Source organism: Microtus ochrogaster, linkage group LG7_11, assembly GCF_000317375.1.
Source record: "Microtus ochrogaster isolate Prairie Vole_2 linkage group LG7_11, MicOch1.0, whole genome shotgun sequence".
NCBI classification, from domain to species: domain Eukaryota; kingdom Metazoa; phylum Chordata; class Mammalia; order Rodentia; family Cricetidae; genus Microtus; species Microtus ochrogaster.
The window spans coordinates 15819911-15833467 of record NC_022032.1 but is presented as its reverse complement, the minus strand read 5'-3'; the positions used below and the strand labels follow the sequence as shown (position 1 = coordinate 15833467).

The 13557-nt window shown below is 42.6% G+C and overlaps 1 pseudogene; it reads left to right on the top strand.

Annotated features, from left to right (window-relative positions):
* The first annotated feature begins 10845 nt into the window (after positions 1–10845).
* Positions 10846–12087, top strand: LOC101981479 (annotated as a pseudogene).
* Positions 12088–13557: the final 1470 nt, after the last annotated feature.

Here is a 13557-nt window from a genome sequence, read left to right as displayed (position 1 = left end):
ACTAATGATCGAGAGGACAGCTGCCACCCAGTCAAACGAGGGCGAAATGCAGAGAAGGAATAGGGCCCGAGACTCTCAGGACCCCACATGTGATGGATTTTGCTTGAGTCAAGGCAATCTAAACACACCATCAAGATCTGAAACTGCCTTAAAATATGGTCTTCCTGGAATGATCCAGTTTTCCAGTAAGGTGGAGACAAATTCATCAAGCCTGTCTTGCAGAAGCCACATGGTGTGGAACGACCAGTTCTGTTCCTATTAACCAATGTCACTGCATGGGTTTAGCTTCCCTTCACACTCGAGTCCAAACTTCTGTACCCTCGATATAGACATTTCAGATTTTACATGTCACCCTTTATGCTCTAAGAAACGGGGAATCGGTTGGTCAAGAAGCAGTAAAATTCTGAGAATAAAGTGGAAGCAATGTTTTGGATAAAGAACTGGCAACATTCACAGCAAATTGCCGTGGTATAAATTCAGCCCTGTACCAGAACCTTCTCATAGATCACGGGGTAGATGGCGGGTGAAGTTGATGGGATATTGATTCCAGCAAGAAAATAAAGGGCTATAAAACAAAAGATGATTAACATGAAATCGTTGAGTGAAGCGAACCCTTAATAGACCGGGAGTTGTTAAATAAAACAGCGAGTAACGGGTCTGTGCTCTCGGATCACTTACAGCTGAGACCTTCTCGCCATATTTTAAAATACTCCTGTGTGTTCTTACTTTCCTGCATATTATCAATCCATATTCACCCACTGAAAAGCATCTGAAATTAACATGGGGGGGGGGGAGTCACCATATCTGGGACATATCATCAGTCAGAGAAAAAGCAACCCGAAAGCAACTGGCAATCGGGCCTGCCTCACAAACCTATAAATACTGTCAGAAACTGAAACGTTTTTATTTCTTTCATCTCACAAAGTCCCACTAATGTTTCACTGCCATACCATGTGCGTCTTGCTCTTACTAGATGCTGCTGCGGTGCGGTTTTGTGGGCTGATTTGTTGCTTAAAATACGCGGTACTCAACAAACAGATATATTGCAAAAATATGCAAGCAACTTCCTAGAACCAAGTAGTTTCTTTTGTCAAAAACTGTTCAACCAGCTTAACACTTCCCTTCTCCCATACCCCACCCCTGCATATACATACTAATAGCCGGATCCCACCATGACTGCCACCAAAGTGAATTCTGATAAATAGCGTCAGCCAAGAAGCATCCCTTGCCCAGAAAGCCAGACATCCCTGAAGCACTAATGGTTTTATTCCATTTTTTAAAAAGGCAGCATACAAAACAGTTTGGTATCAGTGCTCGTAAGAGAAGTAGCTGTGTCCAGCCAACCACCCGGGATCCGTGCATAAGGGACCAACCTTGGCTCTCCGTGGAGCAGCTTCTGAAGGCAAACCTCGTGATCTGAACTAAACAAGTTCGTGTTACTGCTGATGGGAAAGCGTGTTTTCCACGCGACCTCAAAGGCCCCATGCTTCATTCAGATGAAAAGTTAAGAGATGAAAATCTTAAAACAAGGTCTGACGTCGGCAGCTTGCCCTGGCTGAGCTTCACTGGAGTCTTTGTGAATGTGAGGTTTCCTCTGCGCTAGTTCAGATTGTCGAAGAATTAAATAAGATACCAATGGCTAACAGCAACATACAGTGGTAACCAGATTGTATGAAAAGACTAGCCATAAGACCCAAGAAGATCCGAGAATTTTATGTAATTTCCCCATTTTATGAGTTTTTTTTCACCTTCTGGGAGAACGGCATGAAACAATAAATCCAAGTTTCAGTCTATACGTAGGCCTAAGGGGTTGTTGTTGTTGTTATTTTAACTTAACTCTACCAGATTTAGCAACTAAAAAAAATGGAATGCCTAGTTAAATTTGGATTTCGAAAAACAATAAATAATATTTCAGTATAAACATGCTACATACACTAGTTGGTATGTGGTACATACTTATATATGTGAAAATTATTCATCGTTTGCCTGAAATTCAAATTTAATTGATGTCCTGGATTCTGTTTAGCAATCTTACCTTAATTATATTTCTTGATGATTTATGATTCATTCTAGAACTTACTCCATTATTGAAGGAAATAAAACAGCTATCAGGGATAGAATTGCTGGGAGAAGTTAGACAGTAGACATGAAACTCTTTTTTAATGTCTTGGGTACAATATTGGCAATTCTAAATGGGCCATAGAGGAGAAGAGGGAGAGAAAAATCAGTCACTGAGGGATATTTTCCTTTGATATAAACCTCTGCTGTGCACTGATATTATGTAAGGCTTTCCCGTCTTTATTTTTATATTGGAAGTCAGTGGTTATGAGACTAAGCTTGCGAGCTGACTGACCAAAGTTTGGACCATGGCTCTGCCACTTACTAGCTATATAATCTTAGACCAGGTGCTTAGCCTCCCCTCTGCCTCCTCTTTTTCATATTTCAGTTGAAAGTGATAAGGATAGGATAAGAGCACATAGGATAAGCGCTAACTAAACCCCTTACTAATTAAATGTTGTGGTTCTCATGCTAATTGTTTTCACCGCACCCAATCACCAAAAATAAAGCTTGTTACAAAAGATCTTCTGTGGGTAACTATGAATCAAGCCCGGCTGGATGCAAGTGCAAAATCCTGTAGTTGGCAGAATATCCTACTCTACGCTGTATTTTTTCTGAATAATAGCAGAAGTTGGGACTCGGGAAATGAAGCTTCCTTCAGAGCCCGCTTCTACCCTTCCTCACACTGACTCTTTGTTTTCTCTCTCTCTCTCTCTCTCTCTCTCTCTCTCTCTCTCTCTCTCTCTCTCTCTCTCTCTCTCTCTCTCTCTCGGAGAATTTCTTCACCCCTCCCATCCATAGACAGAATCGGCGAGCCCATCCTGTTCAGAAGTTTACCGCTCTTTCTACAGTTCCATCCTAGAATTTGCTGTGTGCTCAGACGCAAGTGTCACGTGCCTAAGACGGTACCATGAAGTCTGGTTTTCTGCTCGGAAGTCAACACATGCCACACCTCATCTCCCTGTTTCTTTTTAATCAGCACAAACCAAACAAGGGAGTTCACCAACGCCCCTTCCACACTTCTAGGGAAAGAGCTGTGTGACTGGAGGGCTGGTCCCCACATTACTCTGGGACACTCATTTGGTCTGTGTGGGCAAGCCTCTCCAATCATGTACCCTAAAGGCTTCCATTGCGTTTTCTGGTTTATTACCTTATTGGAGGAAATAGGACAGCTGCTTCTCTGAAAGAGGTGCTGGGAAAGCAACACTTGTAAAATGTGTTTCATTTCAGAGCCTGTGGCTTACAGGCAACATGAATTTAGAAGAAGTAGCGTAGAAGGCAATTTCAAACACATAACTGAGTCTGGAGTCTCTCGGAAGGGTTTCTCCCTTGCTAGCTAGCTTGCTTGCGGAAGTGAAGGATCACTTGTAACATTCTTGGCGACCTACAGGGACAGCAGATGCCAGCATCCTTAGACCTGGGATGGGCTGCAGGGGCTTTGCCTCCCAGTGCCCTAATACCACATGGACACCTGTGCACCTGGCCGCTGTTAAATGGTTTGCTGACTCCTAGGATGCTGCTGGGCAGAGGCTGTTGAGTCTTCTTAGAAGAAGCGTTATCAGAGGAGTCAAGAGTCTTTTTCTGCCTGAAGCACTCCCCTGCCAAACTCCTTGGCAGATGACAGCCCTACTCTTTTATTTGCACGGTGTTCCTAGGCTGTTCTTCCACATATGTGCTGACCACTGATGCTTAAACAGGCAAAGCTGATAAGGAGATAGAGTAGACAAGTCGTGTGCAACCCCGCACGGGGCCTGCCCTCTTTCTTCTTACAGATTCCCAGTAGAAATAACCCTTCCTGGGCCTCCCACTAGAACTTATTGAGCAGGGGACAGAGAAAACAAGGTCGGTGATGGTTGTTAACCCTCCCACATCCTCCGGTCTTCCACCTACAAGATTAAACTATCTCTCCCTCAATTGCTCAAGAGAGCGTGTGAGCAATAATGTATGACTTTCCACTATCAGTTGTTAGGATTTCCTTCAAAACCCAAGGTGAAGAAGGCTAAGCCCAGCCTGCTAGGAAGTCAGTCAACAAATCCTGAGTTCCTCCTGTTTGCTGGGCATTGTCATGAGCAGCGTGTGTGGGGCTACCAACAGATGTCTGTAGTACCTCTGCACACAGAACTCTTCAAGAAAACATTAAGTTAAGCCACCTGATGATTCTGTCATTTTGTGTAATTAAGAACAAAAATGCTTAATATGGAGTGACATTGTCTTGCATATTTAGTGTGTAACACCTTTTAACTTAGTGCCTAAGTGCTGAGAACATTTCCGAACAGAGATGGGTGGTGACGTCTCTTACACATGATAAAACCCCCTTACATCAGCTATAAATAGTTGAGGTGAGTAGAAAAGGGCCCATTTCAACCATACCAATGAGCAGCAGTTCTTTACCTCTCTGCTCATAAATACCAGGTCTGATATTTTTAAAAAGGTAAAATCTCCAGAGAGAAGATAAATACCCAGATTGCTCCTAGACAGACGCGGAGGAGCCAGAGAGATGGCTCAGGAGATGAAAGCACTGGCTGCTCCTCTGGGGACCCCACATGGCGACATCAGTAGCTCCAGTCCCAGGGGGTCGGATGCCTACTTCCAGCCTCTGCAGGAATCAGACACGCACATGGTGCACAAAGACAGAAGCAGACAGGCTTGAATATGCTGTGCTGTGCTTCGTGAGGCCAGAACGACGATAGAAATGTTGGGGATGGCAAAGAACTTTCTTAGAGGTGACAATAATATCAGGGTCACCAGTTCTTTCAGTTGTGCATATGATGACATGGAGGGAGGGGCCAGGCTGCTCATCAAAGATGGGCATTATCTGTAAAGTAGCTACTTCCCATCATCCTCTTAGCTGATTCCTATCAGAGCAAGCTTGTTCGTCTAGATTACCAGCTACTACCCTAATGTGTATACTAAACACTTAAAATACCAAGTATATGGCTTTTCCCACACCAATAATGAGTATTCTGGCTCTCTAGACATCAACAAGATATCTAACCGTTCAATCAATTCTGCTACTAACTACCCAAAATTTGAATAGAAATTCTCAGGCTAACGGTTCACTCCCACAAGGTTGCCTTCTATTACTGCAAATCTGGCTCCCCATACCTCTGACTGAACAGCTATAAAGCAAGGATTCTCACAAACTCATTTGCCAGACCTCAGGACAACAGTTGGTTGACTTTTCTAGTCTATTATAAATGATAATACAAAGGACAAAAATGAACAATCAGATGAAGAGACACATAGAGAAAGGTCTAGAAGCATCCAGAGTGCAAGTGCTTCCCTGTGGAGTTGATGTTTTTCCCATAAATGAATACATTCATCAAGATAGAAGTTCTCAAACCCCATGGTTTATGGGTTTTGCATAAGCATGGTTGATTTAATTGTTAAGCATTGGTGTTTAGCTCAGCTTCTAGCCACTCTCCCCCTGCAAACATCATGGACTGGAGACAGGAGTTCCTACCTTGTAATTATGGGGTGAGTTCCCCTATCAGTCAGCTGCTACCATGAAGCTGTCTAGGGGTTCATAACAGACATCTAAGTCTAGATGCAGGTGTAGCTCAGAATGGTTTATCACAAATAAAGATGTTTCTCTCATTCCATCAGTCAAGAAATTACAAGGGTTTTATATCCATGTTAGGAAACACGAATGAAGGCCAAATACATATTTACTTTTATGTCACATACCACACCAATATTCAGCACCTCAGCGAATTCAAGGTAAGAGGCCATCAACTGAGTCTATCAGTAATGAGCACAGTGCATCAGGATAGCAAAATTTAATGAACGGAGACTCCATATTTAGCTTATTAGGGCAAGTAAGGACATGAGGACCTGAAGAATTGGGTATAACTTTCATCCCATGCTAACAACATTCAACCATTTATTTATTATGTTGGGCACGGGAGATAAAACACCATCTAAGACACAGTATTCATGGTCTTAGCCCTGCTCTGGATATCAAAAACTATAAGGGCAGGACTGGATGTGTCTTAAAATTTGCCCAGCAGACAAAGAGGTCTTAGCAACTGAGCCTGACTGAAATAGAGTAGACGATGGCTAAGATTCCTTCTTTACTCACAAATACCGAGTGTCTACCATGCGCCATATGCTAGATAATAGTGGGAGGTGGCAGCCCAAAGGCCGCCCTGAGGAGTCTGAAACCAATTAGTTTGTAAACCCCTCACCCAGCCCCACCTGCACCCAAGAGTCTTGCAGCACGGTTCAACATTTGTCCTGCGTTAGCCGTCTCCCGCCACAGTCATCGATTCTGCCACCCGCAGATCAAGAAAAGAAGTTGTTCCCACTCAGTTCCCCTAAACCAAATTAAACCTCAGATGTTTGGTTCCCCAGCATCTGCCACAATCAAATTGCGACAAGGCTTGTATCCCTTTCTGCGTTCATCTGTCAGACTGCCCAGCCTTCCAACATGTCTCACTCCACACAGGCTGCGGACCCTGATTCCACCTTCCTGGACCACTTTCCCTTCTTTCTTTCATTGCATCAAAGTGTTGCCCAAAGTCACAGTGAGTTAATTTAAACAAAATTGAGGCACTTCGTCTCAACTTCCGGTAGTATGTTTGCGTTTGTCAAGCACATTCTCAGTAAGCAGGCCTGTTATAGCTGTCCATAAGTTTTTCCCACTGACCATACCACTAACAACCAACAAGAAATCGGAATGAGGCCTAGCAGGGGAAGTAACAGAAGGAGGCAGGGATCGCAGAGTTAGAGACTGGGAACTGGAGCTCCAAACGCCAGGGATACATACAGGTCGAACACTGTTCCATCAGTTTCTGATGTTGCCCGATGGCTCTGTCTAGCTCAGTTTCTCATCTGTAAAGTGGGACCCCAAAACAACTAACTCTATAACTAGTGCAAATATTAATTATGGTGGCATGCTTAAAACAATGCCTGGTACACAATAAGAACACAATAAATGTCAGCTACAGAGTTAGCTATCAACGACTAGATGATGCGTGAGACGTGATGAAACACAGATGAAACAAGATGAAAATACAACCATGACTGCAGAACTTTAAATCAAGTTGAGGGTCCTTCTAAGTACGGAGTCCTGAGTGAGTACCCAGGTCATAGCCACAAAACGAAGCCAATCTTGCCTCTCAGGTTGGTGACAAAAAAAAGTATTTCTTACTCTTCTCACCAGGGAATCTTCTGGGTGATCATTAAGAAAACGTTCTGACAATCCACCTTTTGTTTGCTTCTGGGAGACTGGGCATGGGTGAGAAAAAGATCAGTGGCACTTTCCAAAAGCACAAATAAAAATGTAATAGCACACACACACAAATCCTAAGGTGGGATTTGCAAGGGAATCAGTTGAACAACTTTCTGATGGAAAAATCTGAAACCAAAATAATGAGCTATTTCACAAAAGCTGTCCTACAGAGGCAGTCCCTGACGACAAATCCACAGAGTCACTGCAAACAGGAGCTTTGTTTAAGTAAAAGGGAAGTTGGGACAAGAGAGTGCACTTCACAGAAAGTTTAGATTTCTTCTGAGATTAAAAAAAAAAAAAAAAAGACTAGACTCCAGATTCATTTATTTTAAAACCATATCCTTTACTGTTTAATTTTGTGGTTTAAATTGCCTGTCAACCCATAAGAAAATAGAGCCTGGATCCAGAGCTGAATAAACCAATTTTGCATTCATAGGCAATTATAATTTTTAAATCTTTTTTCAGTCCGTTTGTTTTCAAGCCCGTTTTATTTATCACTGACAATCAATTCCCAGCCATTTACTATACAAATATTATCAAGTGCCTCCCATTTATTCTGAAGACCTAAACTTTGATGAAATAGGACTGCATGATCAATGCAAATAGCATTCTTCATCCCCTCCCAGATCCCGGGCTGTAAATCATGATCCGACAGTATCTATCCAGAGGCTGAATCGCTGGTACCAGGCCACACTGCTTAGAACTAGGCCACTAAATCTTCATGAATCACATCCCCTTCTCCTCCCCCATCCCACTTCACATCTCTGTGAAAACACATTCATTTTCCAAATCCATCATTTCCAGCGCTGTTCATTTTCAACCTTAATTTCCTGGCCTATCTATTTGCTCAGGTACCTTTTTGTCGGAGGTGGGATTTGTCTGAGTGCTGCTTTGAAGGCAGAGGCTTCTTCAACACACTCCTGGTCTGCTGTGTAACCTCTGAGGAAAGGTTAATATATCCCTATATAGCCTTAAGTTCCAAATCTCTTCCTATCCTGTGAGCTTAAAATCATATCAAGGTAATTTCAGATCACTTGAACTCTGGCTCTAGCCCATAGCCTTTTGCCTGCTCTGATTTTGATTGGCAATAGCAGTCTTATATTAATTTTCAGAACTTGGAAATAAAAGTTACTAACTTGTTTGGTTTTGTTTCTGCTGTCTAATAAATCTTTTTGAAATTTCAGAAAGTTACCTTTAAAACTACTGTCTGTGAGGTGGAAATTTTTAATAAACAAAATAAATAAATAATAATAATAAATAAAACAACTGTCTGTGAAAGCTGATTTTATAAAGTTAACTTTTTGGAAAACCACTTTGGGTTCAATTGATAGCAGAACACAATGACCTGGGGTCTTCAAAGACCTTCTGAGCAAGCCATTTATATTAATAAGCCGTCCTAAGGAATAACAGCTTCAGTTAGCAATGTTCTTTGGACAACTAAAAGTACACCCTTACCATTTATTTAACTTCCTACTTATATTTTCTTGGGTAGTAAGATACATTGTAACCAGAGGGAGGTTTTGAAGCTTCTGTATTGCCACTCTGAGACACAGATGCTGAGGTCTGCCAGAAAAATTAGGATCTGTCCCCCCATATTGATTTTAACACTACTCCCTTTCATAAAGCCTGAAACAATGGCATGGAAAGGTCCCATACTGAGTGCCATATCACAACCACCAGTGTGATGAATGCTGGCTCGTGACCATGCAGTCCAGAGCAGGTGACATAGGGGAATAACCAAGACAATAATTCAAACATGGCAAACATGGCATCCTGCATTTCCTCTCACTCCCAAATGCACACAGGGTCTTCCTCATCGGAAAAGAAAGGAGAATTTTGGGATTAGAGTTGTTACCTGGGCATCCTCTACCAGCTGTGAACTCACTGGGCACTTGGCTGCCTGCTATTTACCCTCAGAACCTAGCATGGTGCTCCTCACAAGGCTGCCTGGACAATTTAAGATGGATAGGATCAAATGATCTTGTCAAAAATGGGAGTGGGCTATCAGCTTCGTCTGAAATATAAATACATTACAAGGATCTTATCAACAAGAGAAGATAAAGAGGACACAGTTGGTCAGAGTGACAATAAGAGATTGCTGGCACACAGATATCATTTTTAAAAAGGAAGTAAGCCAACAAGAATATTAAGAAGTCTGCAACTTATTTTCTCAACTTTTCAGTTTTTAATCTCCCGATAGGTAGACCACTTTAGGCATACCCTAAAGCATCAAAGTTGACAAAGGCATCCTGGGAAATTCCAGTGTGACCAGTAGCCACAAAATGATGGAACGTTAACTGTTCAGACAGTTGCAGCTGCAGGAGTAGTGACGTCATCACGTATAAGAAGGGTAGGGATGTTCTCTGGAGAAAGTACCCTTTTCAGTCCTGCATTAACCTTACCCTCTAGACTTCTCACTCAAGAAATGACCTGCACAGCAGCAGGGAGAAGCAGGGAACATGCCAGAGCTGGCTTAGGGAAGACCAACCAGAGTTTCAAACTATTTGCAAAGTAAAACAGTCAGTTGGCATTTCACAGGATGCAGTAAATGAAATCACCCTTCCTAAAAAAATAAATAAATAAAAATAAAAAATAAAATTCTGCTACGCTTTACCGTTAGCTCACGTTATGTGAGCTAATAAATTCATATAAGTTTCCAATTTAAACAAAATGAATCTGTAGTGAGAGAAACCAAACCAATGGTTTTCTGAGCTGGCAATGATGGAGCGGGCGCAGTTGACTGACAAGGAACAAGAGCAAGCTTTATGAATCTTTATGGAGTGACAGCCATGTTTCATATCTTAGCTAAGGTATTGCAAACATTTGTTAAAATTGTCTCTTTTAAATGAATGCATTTTATTTTATATAAATTCCACCTCCATTAAGTTGATAAAAAAAGAGACTGTCTTGGGCTGGGGAGATAACACAAACAAATGGTGGAGCGCTAGCTGCACAATCACGAATACCTGGGCTGGATCCCCAGAACCCGCATTTAAAAGCTGGGCATTGAGTGATACTAGAGAACTATGTTTGATTGAAGTCCAAACGCAAACAAGTGTTTGACTGAACAAGTTGGGGGTGCTGAAGTATTCTGCACCTGTAATTCTAAAACTGAGGAGGGGGAGACTTTGCAGACTCCCTGGAGGCATACAAGCCATGACCAAGCTAACCTTAATCATGAGTCCCCAACCAGTGAGAGACCCTGTAATAGCTTCTGGAGAAAATCCAGGTAGATGGAACATGGGGCGGGATCATACCTGAGATCACCTTCTGGCCCCCACCCATATGTTCATAAACATGAAGAGAGAGAGAGAGAGAGAGAGAGAGAGAGAGAGAGAGAGAATCTCAAGAAACTTACACCTGCCCGAGATGATCTATCTGCTTCAAGGACAAGTTGAAAGGAAATAGTACTTAAGAGGACCCACCTGTCTCTAAGTAAGAAAGTGTTTTGTCTGTTGTATTTGGCCTTCTCGTACGAGCCTGGGACACAAGGCATCTCTCAGAGACAGCGGAGTTCAGAGCAGGAACACTGGACTGCCCGACTGGCTAAAGACATGAGTTCTAGTGCTGCTCCACCGCTACCTGGAGACATTGCTTCCAGCAGATGGATGAACGGCTCCACCCCTTCCTGGAGACAAGTCTTCCAGCACATCAACGGACTTCTGCGCATTCACTGCCTCTCTTTGTAAGGCTTCTCCTTTTTCCATGTTCTTGTAGCCTCCTAAACTCCTTTGAAGGAATTCTTGTGAATTCTTTTCCATTTCCTAGATCTCCCATGGTTTGGTGTCTGTTGTTGGACCTTTGCTAACTGCTTTGGGAAGTATTATGATTCCCTGAGTTCTGTAATCCCTTCGTCCTTGTGTTTGTCTCTCTTCAGCGGAGAAGGGATAGACCCTCACTGCTCGTTCAAGCCTATGGTTCTGAAGGGCCTAACTGGTAAGCACCATGGACAAGTGGAATCTTCTTTTTATTTCTCTAGATGGCTGGAATACTTACTGCCTTTGCTCTGGCTTGAGATGAGACAGCTGCCTGGGCTCTGCTGTCTTGTAAGACTTAGTTAATAAAACTTACCATCTAAGTTTTGCTACTATATTGCAGTCACCTGAAATCAGGTAATATTCTAGGGTGGGCCTGGTCAACTGGTACACCGATCTGAGTGCACCAGGTGAGAAGGTTTTCAAAAATGGCTCTGAGGATAGGTAGAGTTGCTGACCAGAACGGATGACATTGCCTACTATGCTCACTAAAAATCCACTATTAAGAGTAATTTCCAGAGCGGCGATGGAGAACCGAAGGGTGTAATCCAACCACCAAGGCAGTCCCGGGTGCAGGCAGGGGGGTGAGCAGCGGCCTGGCCGCCTACTTCTTCCTGAGCCAGCCTCCGTGGTCTCTGCGCATTCTCAAAGGCTTGCAGCTGCTGCTGTCTTTGCTGGCCTTCATCTGTGAAGAGGTTGTGTCATTGTGCGGAGGCTTGAGTTTGTAAGCTGCAGCGCCTGTCCCCTGAGCCTGCTCCTGCTGATCGTATGCTACACACGAGTGGATGCTGGAGAATCAAGTCGTCGGATTTTTACGTCACCCTGGGAACAGGGTGCGTGTTTCTGTTGACGTCTATCATTTTTGTTTCTACCCATGCTGGGACCACAGCTGAAATAGTCGTAATTGTGTTTGAGTTTATGGCGAGTCTGTTCCTAACTGACTTTGTGGTCATGCTGTAAGAGAGAGGGCAGGAGAGCCAGCTGAGAAAACCTGAGAACAACGCCAGAGCTGAAGCCCTCACTGAGCCACTGATTGCTTAAAGATGGAGCAGGTGCTGCAGACCAGAAGAGAGCTCCCCTTCCATGTGACCTACGTCATGTGTGCACCTCGTCTTTTGGAGAGAAGGAAGGGGCAGAAGAGCAACTTCTCAATCCTGTACAATAAAGGAACTTCTGGAGGCATCACCATCCCTGACATCAAGCTCTATTACAGAGCTACAGTAATGAAAATAGCTTGCTTAGTACTGGAATAAAAGCAGGGAGATTGACCAATGAAATTGAATTGAAGACCCGGATATTAACCACACACCTATGGACACCTGATTTTTGATAAAGATGCTAAAATTATACAATGGGAAAAAGAAAGTATCTTCAACAAATGGTGCTGGCATAACTGGATGTTAACATGTAGAAGAATGAAAATAGATCCATATCTATCCCCATGCACAAAACTCAAGTCCAAATGGATCAAAGACCTCAATATAAATCCAACCACACTGAACCTGACAGAAGAGAAAGTGGGGAGTAGTCTTCAATGCGTGGGCACAGGAAACCACTTCCTAAATATAACCCCAGTAGCACAATAAATAAATGGGACCTTCTGAAACTTAGAAGCTTCTGTAAAGCAAAGGACACAGTCAATAAGACAAAAAGGCAACCTACTGAATGGGAGAAGATCTTCACCAACCCCACATCAGACAAAGGACTGATCTCCAAAATAGATAAAGAATGGAAGAAATTAGACATCAAAATTCTAAATAACCTGATTGAAAAATGTGGTACAGAACTAAACAGAGAATTCTCAACAGAAGAATCTCAAATGGCCAAAAGATACTTAAGGAAATGTTCAACATCCTTAGTCACCAGGGAAGTGCAAATCAAAACAGCTCTGAGATACCATCTTATACCAGTCAGAATGGCTAAGATCAAAAACACCAAGGATAGCTTATGCTGGAGAAGATGTGGAGTAAGGGGAACACCCATCCATTGCTGGTGGAAATGCAAACTTTTACAAACACTTTGGAAATCAATATGGTGGTTTCTCAGAAAATTGAGAATCAACCTACCTTAGGATCCAGCAATATCACTCTTGGGCATATACCGAAAAGATGCTCAATCATACTACAAAGGCATGTGTTCAACTATATTCATAGCAGAATTATTTGTAATGGAAACAACCTAGATGCCCCTCAACCAAAGAATGGATAAAGAAAATGTGTCACATTTACATATTAGAGTACTACTCAGTGGGAAAAAAAAACATGACATCTTAAATTTTGCATGCAAATGGATGGAATTAGAAAACATTATCCTGAGTGAGGTAACCCAGACCCAAAAGGGTGAATATGGTATGTTCTCACTCATAAGTGGATACTAGCTATAATCAAAGGATATTGAGCCTATATTTGATGATCCTAGAAAAGCTAATTAATAAGGTGAACCCTAAGAGATATAGATAGATAGATAGATAGATAGATAGATAGATAGATAGATAGATAGATAGATAGATGG